We start from the raw sequence: 16,994 nt of genomic DNA, 5'->3' as shown, positions 1-16,994 counted from the left end.
GAGGCGTTTCCTCGCGTCACCTCTTACCGGCTGCCCGAAACTTTGGCAGCGGGCTGCCCGCCTGAGGGAAAGGGCCGATTCCTCCCTCCCGGGGCTACCCCCCGGCCCCTCACGCCCGGCCAGGCCGCGGCCCGCCTCACGACGCCCGCGGCGGGCCCGCGCCCCGCCCCGCCCCTCCGGCCGGCGCTGCGGCGGCTCCGGCAGGCCCGGCCCACCGCAGGGCCCGGATTGGCGGCGCCGGGCAGCCCCGCCGCCTCTCCTCCCCCTGCCGCCGCCCGGCGCGGCGCTGGTGGTGCGGGCCGGGGGACGCCGGGGCCGCGCCGGGCAGTGCCATGAGCCGCGGGTAAGGTAAGCGAGGCAGGGCGGGCCCCGCCGCGCCGCCTCGGCCCACTCCGGGCAGCGCTCGCGCTCCTCGCCGCACCCGCCGGAGCGGGAAGCGCCGCCGCAGCGCCCGGCGTGAGGCGCGGGAGCCCGGCGCTCTCCGCGGGGCTGGGGGCAGGAGGAGGGAAGGGGCGTCCGGCGGCGGAGGGAGGCGGAGGCGGGCCGGGCCTAGGGCGGGGGGGAGGCGGTGCCCGGGGCTGATGGCGGCGGTAGGGGGCCGGCGGGCGCTGCCGTCGGTCCGGCCGCGGTGCCGGCCCGCGGGGAGCCCGGGCGGGTCCGAGGACTACGGGGCGGCTGCTTCTGGGTGAGCCGTGCCTGGGCCGGGGCGGCCCCGCCAGACGGGGCTGGCTGCAGGGTTATTTTCGCTGTTGGGCAAGGTCCGGCGGGATGGAGTGACTTCCCCTTCCATGAGGGTAACTGAGGGGAGGGTTTGGCTGGGCTGGGATGTGCAGTTCGGCAGGAGCACCGCTGAAGTAGAAGTGACACCTTAAAAACAAGCGGTAACGTTTCTTCTTGCTGGAACTGGGGGCAGGATTTCTAGTTGGCTTTTAGTATCAAAGGAGAGAGTTTTTCTCTCTCCTAAAATTCTTTCCTTCTTTCTCATCCTAGGTGTTAGCTCTTTGGTTTCTGCTTCTCTTTTAATTCTCGGTATAATTTGTATTTTACCTCTCTGTTGCAGTTCAGTGTCTAAACCTGTTTACTGTGTCTCTTCAGCATGTGCTAAAGTTCCTTCTAAATGTTTGTGCTCAACTTCTTGATGATTTGTATCTGTCAGCAAATGTCTTAAGGAACTCCTGTCCATAATTTAGCGAAGTTAAGCATACAGCCGAGTTTAAATTAAGCTTTTGTATGTAACTCTCATATTGTAACTGTAAGATAAATTAGTGTAAGACTTCAGCGCTGTAAGATTATTTTTGGTTAAGATGCTTTGTCATACTCCTCTGTCTTCACACAATTCCTCTTTCAAGATGATCTTGCCTGCATAACTCAGGAAAAACAAGGGAGACTCACAGTCTCAGGGGCGTATTGTCTTCCAAGAAGATGTAGCTTTTTTTTGAATTTTAAAATAGCTTCATATTCCTGGACTCTGCATAAAATTCAGGCAGTGTGAGTGTGTACCCTGTTTCAATGTTCTCTTAATTGAACATGTGCTCAATTAGAGGCAAAAGCACTTAAGCAAAAGAAAGTAAACTAATGTTTTTGATGTTAGAATTGACTTTTAAAGACTCTGACATCTGTTCTTTTATGATATATGAGAGGTTACTGTTCTGATTTACTTCAAAGCTGATCCAACAAGCTGCTCTGTTGTGGGTGCATATTAATAATACTCCGAGTAGGTGCTGAGGTTTGAGGTAGTGTTTATAAGGCAGGGTTGGGTAAGGTGCTTTCTCTCTTGAGCAAAAGACCAAAAAGGTAATTCTGTGCTTAAAGATGTCTTATATTGGGCTCTCCTGGTGTGAGGTATCCCCTGGGAATTGTATTGGTAAGCTGAGTACTTCTCTTGTGAACTTCACTTTTGGTCCATGCAAAGAACTTTAAATGACCTATATTGCTTTTATTTCAGAAAAGAAAATCAGTTAATGGCATCCAAAGTGAAAACTTGAAGGAGGACACAGCCTGATAAAGTACTTATATTAATTGCATACTTCTTTTTGCATGAAAACAACGCTTAGTTGTTTCAAATATTAATAGCAAATGCTTAGTTGTTTGTAACTAAAGAACTTCTAAGACAACGGTATGACAAAGTAAAAAATGTGGAGCAGGAAGCCCAGGCAAAATGTATAATGCCAGTAATTTCCCTGTTGTGGTAGATATGTGAACTAAGTAATGGGAGATGGGGAAACTTACCTAGTAAATAAAAGGATAATGTAACTGAAATAAATTTAAAATCATGTAGCTAGAGGACTGAAGGTGCATTGCTGTATTCAAACAGCTGCTTAGTTGACAGTTTGAGGATGGTGCTGCTCTAACCTCACCTTTCTGTGCGAACTCAACCAAGCCCATTAGATGAAATCAGAAGGCATCTCTTCTAGCATGTCTGAAAGGCCACCAACCTTATATTGTGTGAGTGTGCAGGTGACCAGTCACAAGCGTGGAAGTGAGCATACATAAGGATATGTTTCATGTGCTGTTGTTCCCCTGTCCTGTTCTCTGTGTGATACCAAGGATCGAGCTTTAGCCTGTTATGGCCCATGAGATGAGTCAGTTGTGGTGCTGAGTGCACAGAGTGTAGCTGACACCTGCCCAGCAGCTGAAAAAAATAAAGTTTATTAGGATAAATGATAGGTTTCAAAAGAATGAAGAGGAGGGTAGGTAAATTCTGATCTTAAATACAGTCTTGGAGCTTGGAAAAGTCCCTCAAATATCTGGATTTTTATTCTTTTCCTTTGGCAGGCTAGAAATTGTGGTGTCAGATGTCCACAGTAAGTAGTAATGTTAATTCAGCATACTCTAAAACACTTATCCGTGAATAAAGCCATCACGTTCTAGAAGCCCTTACTGCTCTAAATGAAACAATCAGATGACTATGTTGGAAAATAAGAGCATAACGTAGGCTTAGAGAATACAGGAAAAAAGATAAGAGTTAATACTGTGAGCCTTCATGAGTGTGTACTTAATATTAGAAGAGATGTGTTCAGAGTAGAAATCAACTCTGGAAATGCATAAGGATGCCACGTGTGCCTAATAAACGGGGTTAACAATGACTTTTCTTACTCTAGGTAATGTAAAGTGGACACTAGAAAGGATATATTGTGATTTCAAGGGGAAGGATGGTAGAACAGTGAAATACTGAGAGAACAATACTGTGTCAGGACTGCTGAAGAATGCAGCACTTAAGAGGCAAATGAGGAAGTAAGGCAGTGTTGGCTTTGTGCCTGCTAGATAGTGAGAGACCTGTTCAAAGAAAAGCCTCCATACAGAGTTCTCTAAACTTTGATATACTGTCTTGCATTGGTGGCCCGAGATCCCTGATGGTCAGAACCAAACTTGCAATGCTGCATGCAACTGACCTTGTTCCTGGTGTCCTGTCCTTGATATAAGGCTGGAAGTTGACACTGGTTTGAGTAAGAGCTTGGACCGGACTAGCTCCAGAGGTCTCTTTCAACATAAATTATGTTGTGATTCTACAACAGTAGTATAGAGGAGAAATGACAAGCAGAAATGTTAAGTCCCAAGCTGCATCTTTGTCAGATTTTAAAATTCCAGGTAATAAGCAAATAAGTTGTTTATTGTATTTAAAATTTTCACTTATGTTTCTGGAGAAAACATCAACTTATTTGCACTGGCGTGTGACATCTAGGAACCCTGTTCATGAAAAACTTTTAATTTTCCAAGGTGCTGTACAGTGATTGGAAAAGATGCTCTCTTCTCTAAAGAGCTTATATTTCAAGAGGCAACAGATGACTAAATGAAGGAAACAGTGAGACAATATGAACAGGCAGTGATTTTGGTGCATTAATAATACAATTATTAAGCTTTTTTTAAGGCATCATGACAAAGGAGAGTCTTAAAAGAGAGTTTGATGGAGAGAGCAGCTTAGTAGCTTTGTTGATTTTTATTAGACTTGATTCCTGCAGTCTAATTTTCTTCACTACTTTTTGTGTGCAGTAAAAACTTTTATTCCAAGTGCCTTTTTGATTATTAGTGTTTTTCATCTATTTTAACCTCTTACTGAGTTTTACAAAGCTAAGTTGGTGTGAAGGCTCCCACTGAGTAGTCTTTTCTTTCTTGCCCCGTGATAACATCTGCAGCTCTTACAGCTATAGCGCATAACTTTGTGTAGCTCACCAAAGTTCTGTTGAGGAGACAGTGTTTGCGGTTTTATATGAAAATTACCACATTCACAGTGTGATGTAGTGCAAAAGAAGTCTTCAGATGAAAAGAGTAGTACTTACATGAACTAATTCTGTTGAAGTATGTTGTTTGTAAGATAGCGTTAACCTTCATTATGTATGTGTGAGGCCTTGACATAGGTGTTTGTGTCTAGGTATCTACTCAAGCATTCCTTCTGTGGATTTACAGCAACCATGTTAATCAGCTCTTCAGGAGGAGTATGTATTCTGTAAAGAAAGATCCTGTATGGGCTTTTAGTTTTTATTTTTAGCAGTGTACTTTGAAGACAGAAAATGCTGTGTGTTCTGTATACCAGATAAGTGCTTTCTGGTATACTATACTGTTAAAACAGGATATTTAATTACTTTAGTTCCATCTTAGTATCCTTTTTGTTTTATGATAGAGATTTGTCAGTTAGTATACCATATACGAGTCCTTTAATGCTAGTGTTTAGGAGAATGAATTGCTCTGTTTGGTGGGAGAAAGGACTATAGCAAGCTCTTGAAGCAAGTGGAGTGGTGCATCTTCATAGTCCTCAAACCCTCGTGACGTGAAGGCATGGACATCTTGTGCTGTTTCTTCCTAGTGAAAGGCTGGATCCATATTCTGAGAAATGAGCAAACAACAGTATATGCTGTGGAGCTGAGCATTACTGTTGAGGGAAGGAAGGGATATGAAGAAAAGGAGGAAAAATGAGATTGCTCAACTAGGTTAGGCAGGAATATTTTTTTATTATTATTTTTTCAATAAGTCCTCTGGAGAACTCTTCTGAGACTTGACTGATGGGAAACAATGCACAAACTCCAGGTCTGCCAGGCTTCATACTTGGGACCTTTTCATTGATGCCTCTTGCTGTCTCAGATACACTATTTCCTATCTGGATGTTGTGGTTTTGAGAAATTGGTGAAATTTGTGACACGGAGTATTTTCTATTGTTGCCTCACTGTTTCTAAGTGTTTTCTGTTGTTGCTTCATACCTCTATAGCACAGATCTGTAGGGGAGGGAGGCAGCATCTTCATTAGGCTTACTGGGAAAGGGCATGGAATACAGAAATGAGCTTGTATTTGCAAAACCTTATTGCAGACTGGAATGGAAACTGCAAGTTGGAAGATACGTGCAATCTGGGAACAATTTTTCTAAATTCAGCTGAGTAACACAATCATAGATAGCTTGAGGAAAAGCAGTATTTAACATTTAGGGAGCAAAGGCAAAACTGCAAAGTACAGTGTTGTCTGTTCCCCAGAAATCTCTCTCTAGTCTAAGAGCAAGACGTAAGGCCTTCGGAGGCACTATGGTAAATAGTGAAAGCTTTAGGATTATCAGTATTCCCCATTCTGTGTTTATTCCTTCAGTGCACTGATGCGTATCGTTATGGTGTGTGTAAAGCTGTTGTTGATTGCTAATTTAAAAAACGTGTACCACTTGTTTCATTATTGTAGAGGATTGTGGTAAATGGTTCAGATCCACAAAGTAAAGGGTTTGGGTTTGTTTGTTTGTTTGGGGTTTTTTTGTACCAAAAGTGGTTGAATCCAGCTTCTTTTCTGGATGTGTGGGACAGAATCCCAGTTATTGTGTCATAAAAATATATGACCGGCTGTTCCCAGAATTGTGAATTATCTGTTCTTGGACAGTTTAACTTTTTTTTAAGCTTCTGTTAACATGACAAACCGAGAAGTTTGAAGGCAGAAGTTAACGATTACTGGTCAAGATCCCATTTCCAGTCTGAGGCAAAAAAACATGAAGATTGCACGTTGGCTGGGAACATTTAACTTCACCCAACAGCCTTAGCCTGTGTGTGCCTGTTCCCTCGGGAACATTGCGAGGACTGAGATTTAATCACCTGGAGAGATAGCATTTAAGTATCCTCTTCTTCAGGAGAACTGGAAGTGAATGGAGTTGCTTGGATTTGGGCCAAGCTTTGCATAGTGTAGGTCCAAAAGTACCTTCTTACTTGGCAAATGAAATTTTGAGTCTTTTAAGGTGATGCTTAGTTTCTTTCACACAAGTCCTTTATTGGAGTAATTTTGCACTGGAGGCTGCCATGTGCTAACTTAGTTTCATGAGTTTTGAGTATGCTTCCAGAGCAAAATCCCCTCTCTTTGGTAAGCATAGTAAAAATATGCCCAATGTAGTGTTAGACTTCCAATCAGACCGGTCCTGTAATGCAGTGTTAGCCTGTATTGTTGTTCCTGTGTTATTTGCCTTCTCTGTAGTTTCTTGCTGTGGAGCCAGGCTGTTACAGTAATGAATTATTTTGGATCCCCAGGGTTACGGAGGTATCCCTTTTAAGACCTGATAAACAGATGCGTCACCATTTCCTTTAATGGAGTCCTTGATGACCAGTGTCTCTGGAAAATAAAAAGCAAGTGCCTTAAGTTGAAATTGCTCAATTAAGGCATCTGAGAGCAGTTGCTTAAAAACTTCCCATGTTAGCCAAGGCCAGTGCTGCCCCTGTTAGAAATCCTGGGAGATGGGAAGCAGAGGAGCAAGTTTTGACAACAGTAGGTTAGAGTGCCTGAAATATCTGCAGTGTGCAGTAATCCCGGTAAGTTTTGCAGGTGTTTTTTCTTCCTGCTTCACCCCTGTGAGGAGAGGAGTTCGACGGTGTCAGGTTATTTACCAGTTGTCTTTATTCTCTGGGTACTTGGAACTGTTGTCTCTGATGAAGTTGATTGTTAGTGTCTTTGGAGACATGAGAATGTAATGGTAAAAGAGGGTTTATTCTCTGATCTTGCCTTCCTGCTCCTCAAAATTCCCAACTCTCTGTGCATTGTCTTTCTCTCCTATTTATTTTAACTCTCTCCTTTCTGAACAGCAAGGTGTGTTATTCTGCTGTGCAAAGTCCAAATGAATACATAGCACAGCAGTTAAGTTAGTGTTCTAAAAGACAAGATGACTGATGGACAAAGGATAACAGAAGATCAATAAAACATAGTAAACAGTGGTGTTTCCCCATGAAGGCCAGGAGGGTAGGGCAAATGAATTGTTGTGTGAGCTGGGCTTTAATATTCATTACCTAGTGTCTCTGTGGTTTGTTAACTGTTATGCTCTCTGACCCCACTGGTGTTGGATGACAGGAGCATTGCAGAAACGTTCCTTAGTGCTGGTGAACGTATTGCATGTTCTGGACCACTTATCCTGTCAATGCAGGATTATTATCCTGAAGCTGTGAGAAGATGAGATGGTCAAGCTTAAAAGAGGATCTCTTAAAGAGTATGAAAATGCATATTCAGGAATTGGGGTGCTCTTCTAAAGGATCTGTTGAGTCCTAAAAATTGCTATATTGGGTTTTAGTAGCTTATGAAGAGGACTGGGAGCTGTAAGACTATAGATCTTACTCTGGATTTCATGTGTTTTGTTTAAATTAGACTTAAGTTGTAAAATAGGCTGCAAAAATATATGTGTAAACCAAGCTACTCTCTCCTTTGATACTGGGAATTTGAAAGCGGATGACAGAGGACTGAAACGTAAATGCAGCCTGTCATGAGCTGCAGTGAAGTTCTGATCTGAAATTAAATAGAGAGTGGCAAAAATAATTTTGTTTCACTGGAAGTAAGGATTAAGACTGAGGAAGTAAAAATGTCTGTTTTATGAGCCCACACAGGCTCAAAGAATAAGGCTTCTTTGAGAGGAAGGGAGATAGTCATGCTCACACACTTGTGATTGTGGTAACTTGATTAGGAAATATTGCTTAACATGTGATACTAAAAGCACACAGTGAAAGTGATCATCTAAGTTCGGCATGCTCTGTCTCTTGGCTTGTTGTTGCACTATGTTGTGTTACCTTCTCCTCTGAAACTTCTGAGTATTGAGAACCCGCCTGAGTGGGGCTCTGCCAGGTTTCCGAGAGCATCCTCTAGCTGAGGCCGGGAATGATAATCTCGCAATTGAGTCGCAGAATTCCCGTAGCATTCCCACACCCCCGGCTCCCTGCCCGCTGGTCGCCTCCCACCTCTTGTTCCTGTCTCCCTGCCCCAGCGTACCCAGTGCAAGGTGAAGATCTCTGCTCTGGGTGCCTTCCAAGCTGGGTGTTTCCATTCTGTGTGCTTAATACATATCTGTCATTTCTGTTGCCCGGAGGGGCTTCACTTTCTTTCCTAATACTCTTGTGTAATGTTTGGGGTTGAATGCATAAATAAACGCATTTTGGTGGTAAATGAAAGTGATCCGTACGATTCTTCTCTTGTTTGTAGCTGCTGTGAAGTTTGATAAGGCTTATCTTTGTAAGACCTTCTCAGTAGCAGTTCTTTTTGTCTAATCGCTTTCACACTTCTTCGTTTTCAACTTGACTTGAAGTATTAAACAAATGAATTGGGAGAAGGGGGAAGAACTAAGGGGGAGATAATCCTAAATGTCTGTCAGCTCAAAAATGTGCTAGTTAATAAAGGCTTTGCCAGGTCTTTAATAAACCTTCTGAGAAAATGCATGAGAACTTTACAAAAGTATTTTTATGGGAAACAAATTGTCACTGGTCTATTTGTATGCTATTTTAGTGAATAATATGAGATGTGGATGGAGAAGGGACCAGCTGTGTATGCAAACTATCTCCTGTTTTGTAGTTCCAGTTATCACTCCCTTTATGATAACAGGCCGAGTTTTCCAAGATGCCTTAACACTGTCTAGAGGTTACAGGCAAGCTGAGGATCTGTGCCTAACAGTTGTAGAAAACTCTGTAAGTGTGTGAAAAGATTCATTTAGAGGTGTATTGTATGTAAGAGCATAAATATTTAGTTGTATGGATCTCCATTTGTCGTGCAGCTTTGAGATGTGGATTGGTAATTGTTTTTGAGTATTGAACAGATTTTATGAACCCTTGCTTTTCTGATGAATTGGGACAACTTTTCAGTTTCATTTTTATTGGCCAGATTTTAAAAATTCTAGCTAGATATTTATTATTCTTTTAATCAAGCTAAAACTTCAAAATTAAAATGATAAAAATGAGTAAAACACTGTGCTGCACCATGAGTGTTGTTTTAGTACTTTACTTTCTCAGGATATATTTTTAAAATCTGCTTCTCACATCCAGATGCCCTAAGTGGTGTATTTACCAATGACAACTGCAATGGGTTGACTGTCCTGCACATTTCTTTCTAGTCACAAAATGGGTACGGTGTGAACAGTGGCTTTTCAGGCCTCCTCCTCCAATACCCCGAGCCAAATAAAAGCTGATTTGTGTGATCTGTTCAGATCTCACACTATTAAAGAAGACGTTGTCTGTTATGGTCCCACTTCTGACTCCTTCATGGAGTTCAGGAGAACTTTTGAGGGGGTGTGGAGACTGTTCCACGGCTTAATGGAGAGGAGCTTGTCTCGCAGTGTGGTGGTGAATCCAAGGTGAAAAGATTTCCATCCCATGTCTAGATTTCCACTTGTACTGGTTTTTTTTTTCCGTTTCCCCACAGAGCAATCAATCTTGTCTCTAAAGCCTTTGTTATATATGGCATGGCAGAGACAGCTCCTTAGGGATGGGTGCAGCTTCCTCACACTTCAGTCATCGCTGTTTTGTCACCTTATCCTGGAAGACAACTGCAGCTGCCACCCATGCTTGGCTTCGCTGACTTGACCTCTCAGCAATTAAAAGCCTCACTTAGACAGCCACATCCCTGCTGTATGGTGATGTATGAGGAAGTGAGTATGTATGTACTCACCAACTTAATAACAGTGTGTGTAATTCAGAGCTTGTATAGCTGCTTGACTCTATTTGATAAACAAATGCATCTTGGATTTATTAAGCATGTATGTAGGAACATTGCCATATGCCTGAAATTAGAATTGCCTGCATAATGCTGTAATTGAACAAGGCAGGATATGGCTCAAAGACACTTATTTCCCTTTGCTCTTTTGAATCCATCTGGTGGCTTTTGCTGTTCTTTTATCTCCCGGCAAATCAAGACCTTAAAATTGATGACCTAAAATTCATTTCCTTGAAGCTACTAAATGACACTTCTCTTTCTGTGCATGTGCGTGCATAAAATGTAACCCACATACAGTGGAGTGCATTTGTTCTTACCTATTTTGTCAAGTAGTTGAGGCTATAGACATTTTTGTCTGCAATAGTTGAAGCTTTTACCGTGCTGAAGGCATTTGCTGGGCAAACAGAACACTGATAATACCTGGTTATTGAACAGCAAATATCATAGGATGAGAAAGGGAAGATTTTAGCCCTTTTTTACAGGGAAGTAACTACAAAGGAGAATGACAGTAGAGAGCTTGCATGAATACTACTTGAACTTAAAGTAGAACTGGGGTTCTTCTTAAAAATCCATTAAAAATTATTTTTAAGGTCTTTTCTTCATATTGCACTATGAATTCAGCAGGCAACTGAGGAATTGGGGTATGTATTGCCACAAGACACCCACTCTGACCTTTTCATTTTCGGCCTGTGGGGTTGTCAGATGAAATTCCTGGAGACAGCTATGCTGATTAACGTTTGCAAAAGTGAGAGCTGTGAGTTTTACAGCTCCATGTGTAGCCGATCAGAATTTAGTATGTGCATCTCTGAAATAAAGAGGCCTGGAGGAACGATTTCATTTACAGATGTCCCATCACACTAGTCTTCCTGAGGTCTACTTTCTGCCAAGATAACGACCTGTGTCTGTGTCTGCATGCTGTATGAGTGAATCATACCGTATAGGAACAAATAATTGCTTTCTGAGCTGAGAGAGAATGAGTAATGGCTGTCTGTGTTGCTTCCTGCATTATTGATCCTTTTCACCAGAGGTAGTAAGAACACTTTTCAAGGAGTTCTGAAAAGTTCAGAAAACTGTTAACTGACTTAAACCTTTCAGAGAGATTTATTTTTTTATTTTCCACTTGTGGCCTCATTCACACAGTGAAAGACCATGTTGGGATAGATCCATGCTGCTGAAGAAAAAAGGAGAGGAGAGCACTGTTTGTGTTCTTCCCAGTCTTACTTTGTTTACTTTTTTTTGAGAGTACTCACGTGACAAATAATCTTTCTAGGTGTGTTAACAGTACCCACATTTTGAGAGAGAAAAATAGAGTAGGAAAGATCCTCCCATGTTCTTGTTGCTTAGGAGTGTAAACAAAAGGACTTTAAGGTGTGTAAGGACCTCACTTTGTGTCATCACAGCATGCTGATTTTCTTTTTCCTTGTGAGAAATATGGTGTCTTTATATCTACTTTTCTGTAAAATGCTCCTGTTAATTCAGGAAGTTGTTTATCTTTCATGTATCTACCTGCCATAGCTTCTTAGCAATTAGGATTAAGAAAATATGTTGTGGGAGGTGCTCATCATTTTCTGACTCAGTTGATTTAATTAAGAGTCCAGCCTGTAAAGCAGCTGTTAAGGTCAGGCAATCTGTAACTGATCTATCATATGTTGCAATTAAAATGTATCACAGCTTTTAGAAACAGGAGTTACCTCAATTGCTCTTGGGGGAAAAAAAGAAAAAAAAAAACCAAACAAACCACCAGTAAGCTTGAACTGATCCATTAAGTATTGCTCTGTGTCTAATGCAAGAGATGGAGGGGAATGCAAATCAAGCTAGTGGCTTTGATTTTACTATCCTGTTTTTGGCAGGGAACTCTTTCATGTTCTGGAGAACAAAGTTCAGGGAAGATTCTTGCCAACATCTGTCAATTAGTAAGTTTACACCTTGAAACGTTTAGAGTTATAAATACGTGAAAGAATAAGAAAACATTTAAATGAGAACACACATATTGATGCTTTTGCCACGTAATTCTACTTCTTTTGCCTTAATGCTTCTGTGGATTTTGTAAAATATCTGAAGGTACTGTAATAGAATGATTAGGAATTTAATGGTTGCTTCAGTCCTGTGCACTTGAGAAGGTTTTTTTTGTCTGTCTGTCTCTCGTAGTCCAGTATTTTTAATCATAAAATGCTTAAACCACTCTTTAATGCAAAAGTAATCTTTGAGAGACTATGCTGAAATGTATATGACAGCTAGCAGGGCTCTAGAAGCTTTTTGCCAAGCTGAAAAAACCCCAACACCCCTTATGTTGTGATAGTTGGGAAGCTGGGAAAGTCTGGGTTGTCTGGCCTAATGTTTTTAATTGAGCCTCACTCTCTGCTCGTTGAGGTTTGACTGTGTGTTGTGTGTTTGGCTTTGTTGTTTTTTAATAAGCAAAAACTTTGTCTTTAGCATGGGAAAAATTCAGGTTGTTAGGGGCCATCTAGGTTCCATTTCAGTCTTGGGAAAATTTCGCATCTTGGATGTTCTCCTGCCCTCCTCACTGCACTGCGTCCTCCAGCTGGAAAGCTACAATGCTGCTGAACTTCTGTGTTTTAGTTTCTAGGTATTTGAGTTGAACATAAATCTGAATGAAATGAGATTAATGTTGCCTTAAGCAGAGAGAGATGCCTGGTACTTGCCAATTCTGCGCAGAGTTTGACATTTTGTTTTCCTGCTATTCTTAGGACAAGGTTTCTTCAGAGTTGACTTTACATTTTGTTAACCTTCTATGGATCCTTCTATGAATTAGAAGTCAAAGGAATTTAAAGCATAGAAGCTGTTAGTAGTAGTTTATGATCTCTGCACACTTCTTGCTAGAATAAGTTGGGTTGTGTGACTCTTCAGCTGCTTTAACTTGGTTCTTAGTCTTTGCTATTGCTGTTTTAAGAAATTAGTGATTCTGTATGACATTCGTTCAAAGTGCTGTGTGAACACTACTCTTCAGTGACGTAAGTTAAAGCAAAATTTTTCTCACCCTCCTAATACTGAAACTCAAATAACACTATTACCTGCTCAGGGCTTTCAGAGAAGTCTGGAAATGTAGTCCATAAGGCATTTCCTTCCAAAATTAGATCACAAAGAGCTTTTTTGTTCATGTGGTGCTGATTTATGTTTCTTGCCTTTGCAGTTTCCAGGTAGCAGGAAATGCTGGTCATACCTTTCTCCATTAACTTTTCATGGGCTCCTTGAGTGTGCGCAGTGTTGCAAAGATACTCCACTTGTTTGAGTTGGTCTGAGAGAGGTTGAGTGTGAAGATTCCCCCCATCCTTGGTGCAATTTTCTTGCTCTGCCGTTGTGACTTTCTGGAATATGCTTGGACAGTCAAATACATGAATGTGACATCACTGGTCCATCATGGTTCTGTAGCTCTTTTTATTACCTTGCTGCTTAGGGATGTGCTTGGTCCAAACCTAAATACTTTTAAGTATTAAATGCTTTAGTCCTGTTGAGTTAAACCAGAGAATACCGCCTGCTCTAATTTTGAAAACATCTCTGAGAAATCAAGAAACCATGATTGTGTATTATGTTTTGTCCTGTCACGTAAAAAAGCCTTAAAGCACTAGTTCTGCCTTGCATGCTAATCCTCTGCAAAACATGAAATTAGAATGAAGGATGTACATGTGAAATGTAAGATTTGATGAATCATTAAAAATCCACTGAAAAAAAATCTCTTTAGATAGCTATGGGCTATGGTTTGTAAATCTGTAGATCCATTCCTTTTTAAATGATCTTTCATAACTACATTTTACATGGAGGCCTAGAGTTTGAGTTATTAGTTGGTGCTGCTCATCTGTGTATCTGTGTTTAGCTTCATGTGGACAAGCATATTTATTTTTAATATCTTTTCTGCTGTTTTCATATGAAGGTGTATGATGGTTGTTTTAACTTCACAGTTGCGTGAATATTGACAGGTTTTTTTTTTTTATTAGTGAAATAAACATAAATGAAAAAAAAGTCCTTGAAGGCTCACTTGTTACCTGTAGGCAGTTTTACGTATTGATGTGCATTTGAATTGTTGGGAAAAAAGACTCTCTAGTACAATTCTGATAAGCCCTTTTTAATTTAGGATTCAAGGCAGCTTATTTTACTTCATTTTGGAAACATGCTTTTTTATAAGTCATTCAGTCAAAGTTTTGCCTTAAGATTTTATAGTGACCTTTAATTTAATCAGTGATGTGGACAGCATTTTCAACTGTGGACTAATCCGCAGAGGTTTTAGCTAATCTTTCATCAGATTAATGAGGAGTTGATTTTTTTTTTTTTCTTTCAACTGAGATAAGAGGGAGAGAGTTACAATGCTGCATAGTTTTATATTCTACCTCACCATTTACCCTCTCAATAGGATGTAATTTTTTATGTGTAAGCTTTGATGTTTTATTTCTGTAATATAAAGCATTTTCTGTTGAGATGCAGAACTTCTGCAGCACCAGCAAGTTCTGATTTAGTCTCTCCTCCCTTTTAGAAGAGAACAGCAGTTATGTATTTATTGCTCAGGACCAGTGGTTTTTTACTCCCATTTGGCTTGTCAGGGTGACTCTGAAGAGAGTGCTTCAGCCAGGTAGTATAGCAGTTTTAGAAGAGAAAAGTGGAAAAAGCTGGCTTTAGACTGTGACAAAAGTTTGCCTCTGTCTGTGAGGATGCTCTGGTTTTAATGTGCTTAAATTTAAAACAGATTTTATTGGGGTTTTGTTCCTCTCTTTTTCCACCTTTTATCCCCTCTGTATCTCAAGTCCAGTTGTGTGAACTGGAAAGGTGAAGCAAAACTTCCTTCTTACTCCCGTTGGAAAGTGAGCTTTAAAGTATTATCTTCAGGCTGGGTAACTAGATCCCTGACACAAAGATTCCACGGGGCTATTGTGTGATGGTAATTACCAACACTTTCTATGTAGTTCATTTAAAAGTAATGACTAGTGGATGTAAAAGGAATAATAGTTGTTAACCGTGGAATACATTAACTCGTGGAGATGCCAGGGGAATTTAGTTGGTCATAATTAGACATATGAATGGGGATAGGAAAGGATGTTGAAATTTGGTTTTTGTATCCTTTTTTGTCTTTTATGGTATAAATCTGCTGAATGAGATGAAACTTATGTGATATAACATCCCAGTAGGTATGATCTCTGCTTCAGTGAGATGGTTCTGGGCTAAATGGGAATTGGCTTTCTAGACTACTTCTGTGGCAAAGGAGTGGTAACGGATTATGGAAGATGTAAACTTCTGATGATGTAAAATGTTGCTTAAATAAAGACTGTAACTGATAAGGGTCACTAATACTGTGCTTTGTTTTGAAGGACCTGAAATGAAGACTTCTAACTCTTAACAGAAGGAATTTTGTCTGATGCTGAGAGCTCTGTTGTTTATTTTAAATAAGTATAAAGGATAGCAACAGTCCTCCTATATCTCTCAGTGCTGGAAGGAAGATACTGGCTGTCTCTAGTAAATGAAGTGGAATCTATAATTTTTGAGAGCCAGTATGAACTTCTGATCACATTGGCTTACGCAGGTATTCCCAAACAGCGAAACATTTAACATGCTTCTAGCCTGCTTTGGGAACAGTGGCTTAATGCATTAGGGTGGTCCTGTCTGTGTTAGCGTAAGATCTTCTGTAGCTCTTCTGTCACACCACATAGATGTTTCAAAGATGGTATAAAACAAATACACGACTTCTTCTTCCTACCAAAATGGAGGATAGGTTTAGAGTATGAATCATATATCTGTCTTCAGTCTGACACCTGGAAATGACTATCAAGGAACCCAAAATAATAAAAAAGAGCCCCACCAGTCCTAAAGAACAACTACTTTTTTCCCCAGTCTAGGTGATGGCAGTTTGCCAAAGCAGGAGGTTCCTGTTGAAGAGTGATGGCACAGAAGGATTGCAGAAAGCAGAGATGTAACCGGTTAGAAACATCTTTTCCTTTGAACACTGATGGCAATCTGCATGAAGTACAATTGTGGCATTATCAATAATCAAATTAGTGGCTTCCTGAATAGCATTGAGGCCTTGTTCTTCTGACGCAACTGACAGATAAAGGGGAAAGTATTACAATGCTTTTTAATAACCTTTACTTAGCACGAAAGGAATTTCTGTTTTGTGGAAAACGCTTTTTGTGGTCTGTGTTTAGTAGCAACAAGCAGGGAAAATACTCTGACAAGTTTTGAATCTTGCTGCAGATTTTGATGAAAGTGTTTTTTGCTAATATGGCATTCCCTTTCCCCCGGTGTAGATATTGCATTAAGTAATAGCAATGTGATTGGAATAGTTGGCTGTTGCAATATGTGTGAATTTAGTTACCCAGTCTGTCCTGTTTCTCTAACTGAATGATTACGAAAAAAAATGAATTGCTCTACTGAATATCCCTTAATTAGTAAATGTGGCTAAATTGAATTGTGTATGAGTGGATAAAATGATTGTGGTGTATGCAATTTTGACCTGTTCTTTTAAGTTAGTTCCTAGTTTGCTGCTTGGTGTATTGGCTGAATCGCTTTCTAAATCCTTAATGTGAAAATAATTGCTTTGCTTTGTCTATAAAGTTGACAGTATAATTGTCTAAAACAGGCACTTCAGTGCTGTAAAGTAGGTGGTTTCTGGGGCTCAGCTGAAGGAAGGCTGGGGTGTGTTTGTCCGTTGCAGAGAAAAGGAAGAGGGTTTGCCAGCCCTGGAGAAGACTGTTCGTGCTGTTGGGCAAAAGCACAGATCTCGGGTGCTCAGCTGTTTCTGTCAGCACTCCCAATTAGTCATTCCTGGTGTAGATAAGAGCACACGTTGCTGCAGTGACACTTACAAAAGGTGTCATGGCCTAACGTGACCCAGCGCTGCCCAACACCTGGTCTCTCCCTGGGAGTCCCTGTTCGTCAGCAGGTGCATCACGGCGCGGGGCAGACGTGCTGTCATCTGGGTGAAAACGCGTCCTCAGCTCCTGCACTGTGCTGCCTCCATGCTCAGTAGGAAAGGGCTGGGCAAGAAATATCATCTGTTCCCACACCGCGTACGTGCACTGTTCGCCTGGCTTGCTGCTGCCTCTTGTTGTAGTGCTTTAAAAGCAATGCCTGTAGGTGAGGAG

The 16,994-nt window shown here is 41.2% G+C and overlaps 1 protein-coding gene across 7 annotated transcripts in view; it reads left to right on the top strand.

The window, feature by feature from the left end:
• Positions 1 to 257: 257 nt before the first annotated feature.
• TEX2 (testis expressed 2) overlaps positions 258 to 16,994 on the top strand; it is a 49,289-nt gene continuing 32,552 nt past the window's right edge. For 3 of the 7 annotated variants that reach the window (XM_068413320.1, XM_068413321.1, XM_068413317.1), the window contains exon 1: positions 264 to 348. The gene's annotated coding sequence lies outside the window, so the exon portion shown is untranslated. Of the gene's footprint in view, positions 349 to 650; positions 759 to 862; positions 882 to 16,994 lie in introns of those variants that run through there. The other 4 variants (XM_068413318.1, XM_068413323.1, XM_068413324.1 and 1 more) reach the window with 4 other exon arrangements.

This window comes from Nyctibius grandis, chromosome 15, assembly GCF_013368605.1.
Source record: "Nyctibius grandis isolate bNycGra1 chromosome 15, bNycGra1.pri, whole genome shotgun sequence".
Taxonomy (NCBI): Eukaryota; Metazoa; Chordata; class Aves; order Nyctibiiformes; family Nyctibiidae; genus Nyctibius; species Nyctibius grandis.
The sequence above is the reverse complement of the archived record's forward strand: the minus strand, read 5'-3'. Positions and strand labels throughout refer to the sequence as shown.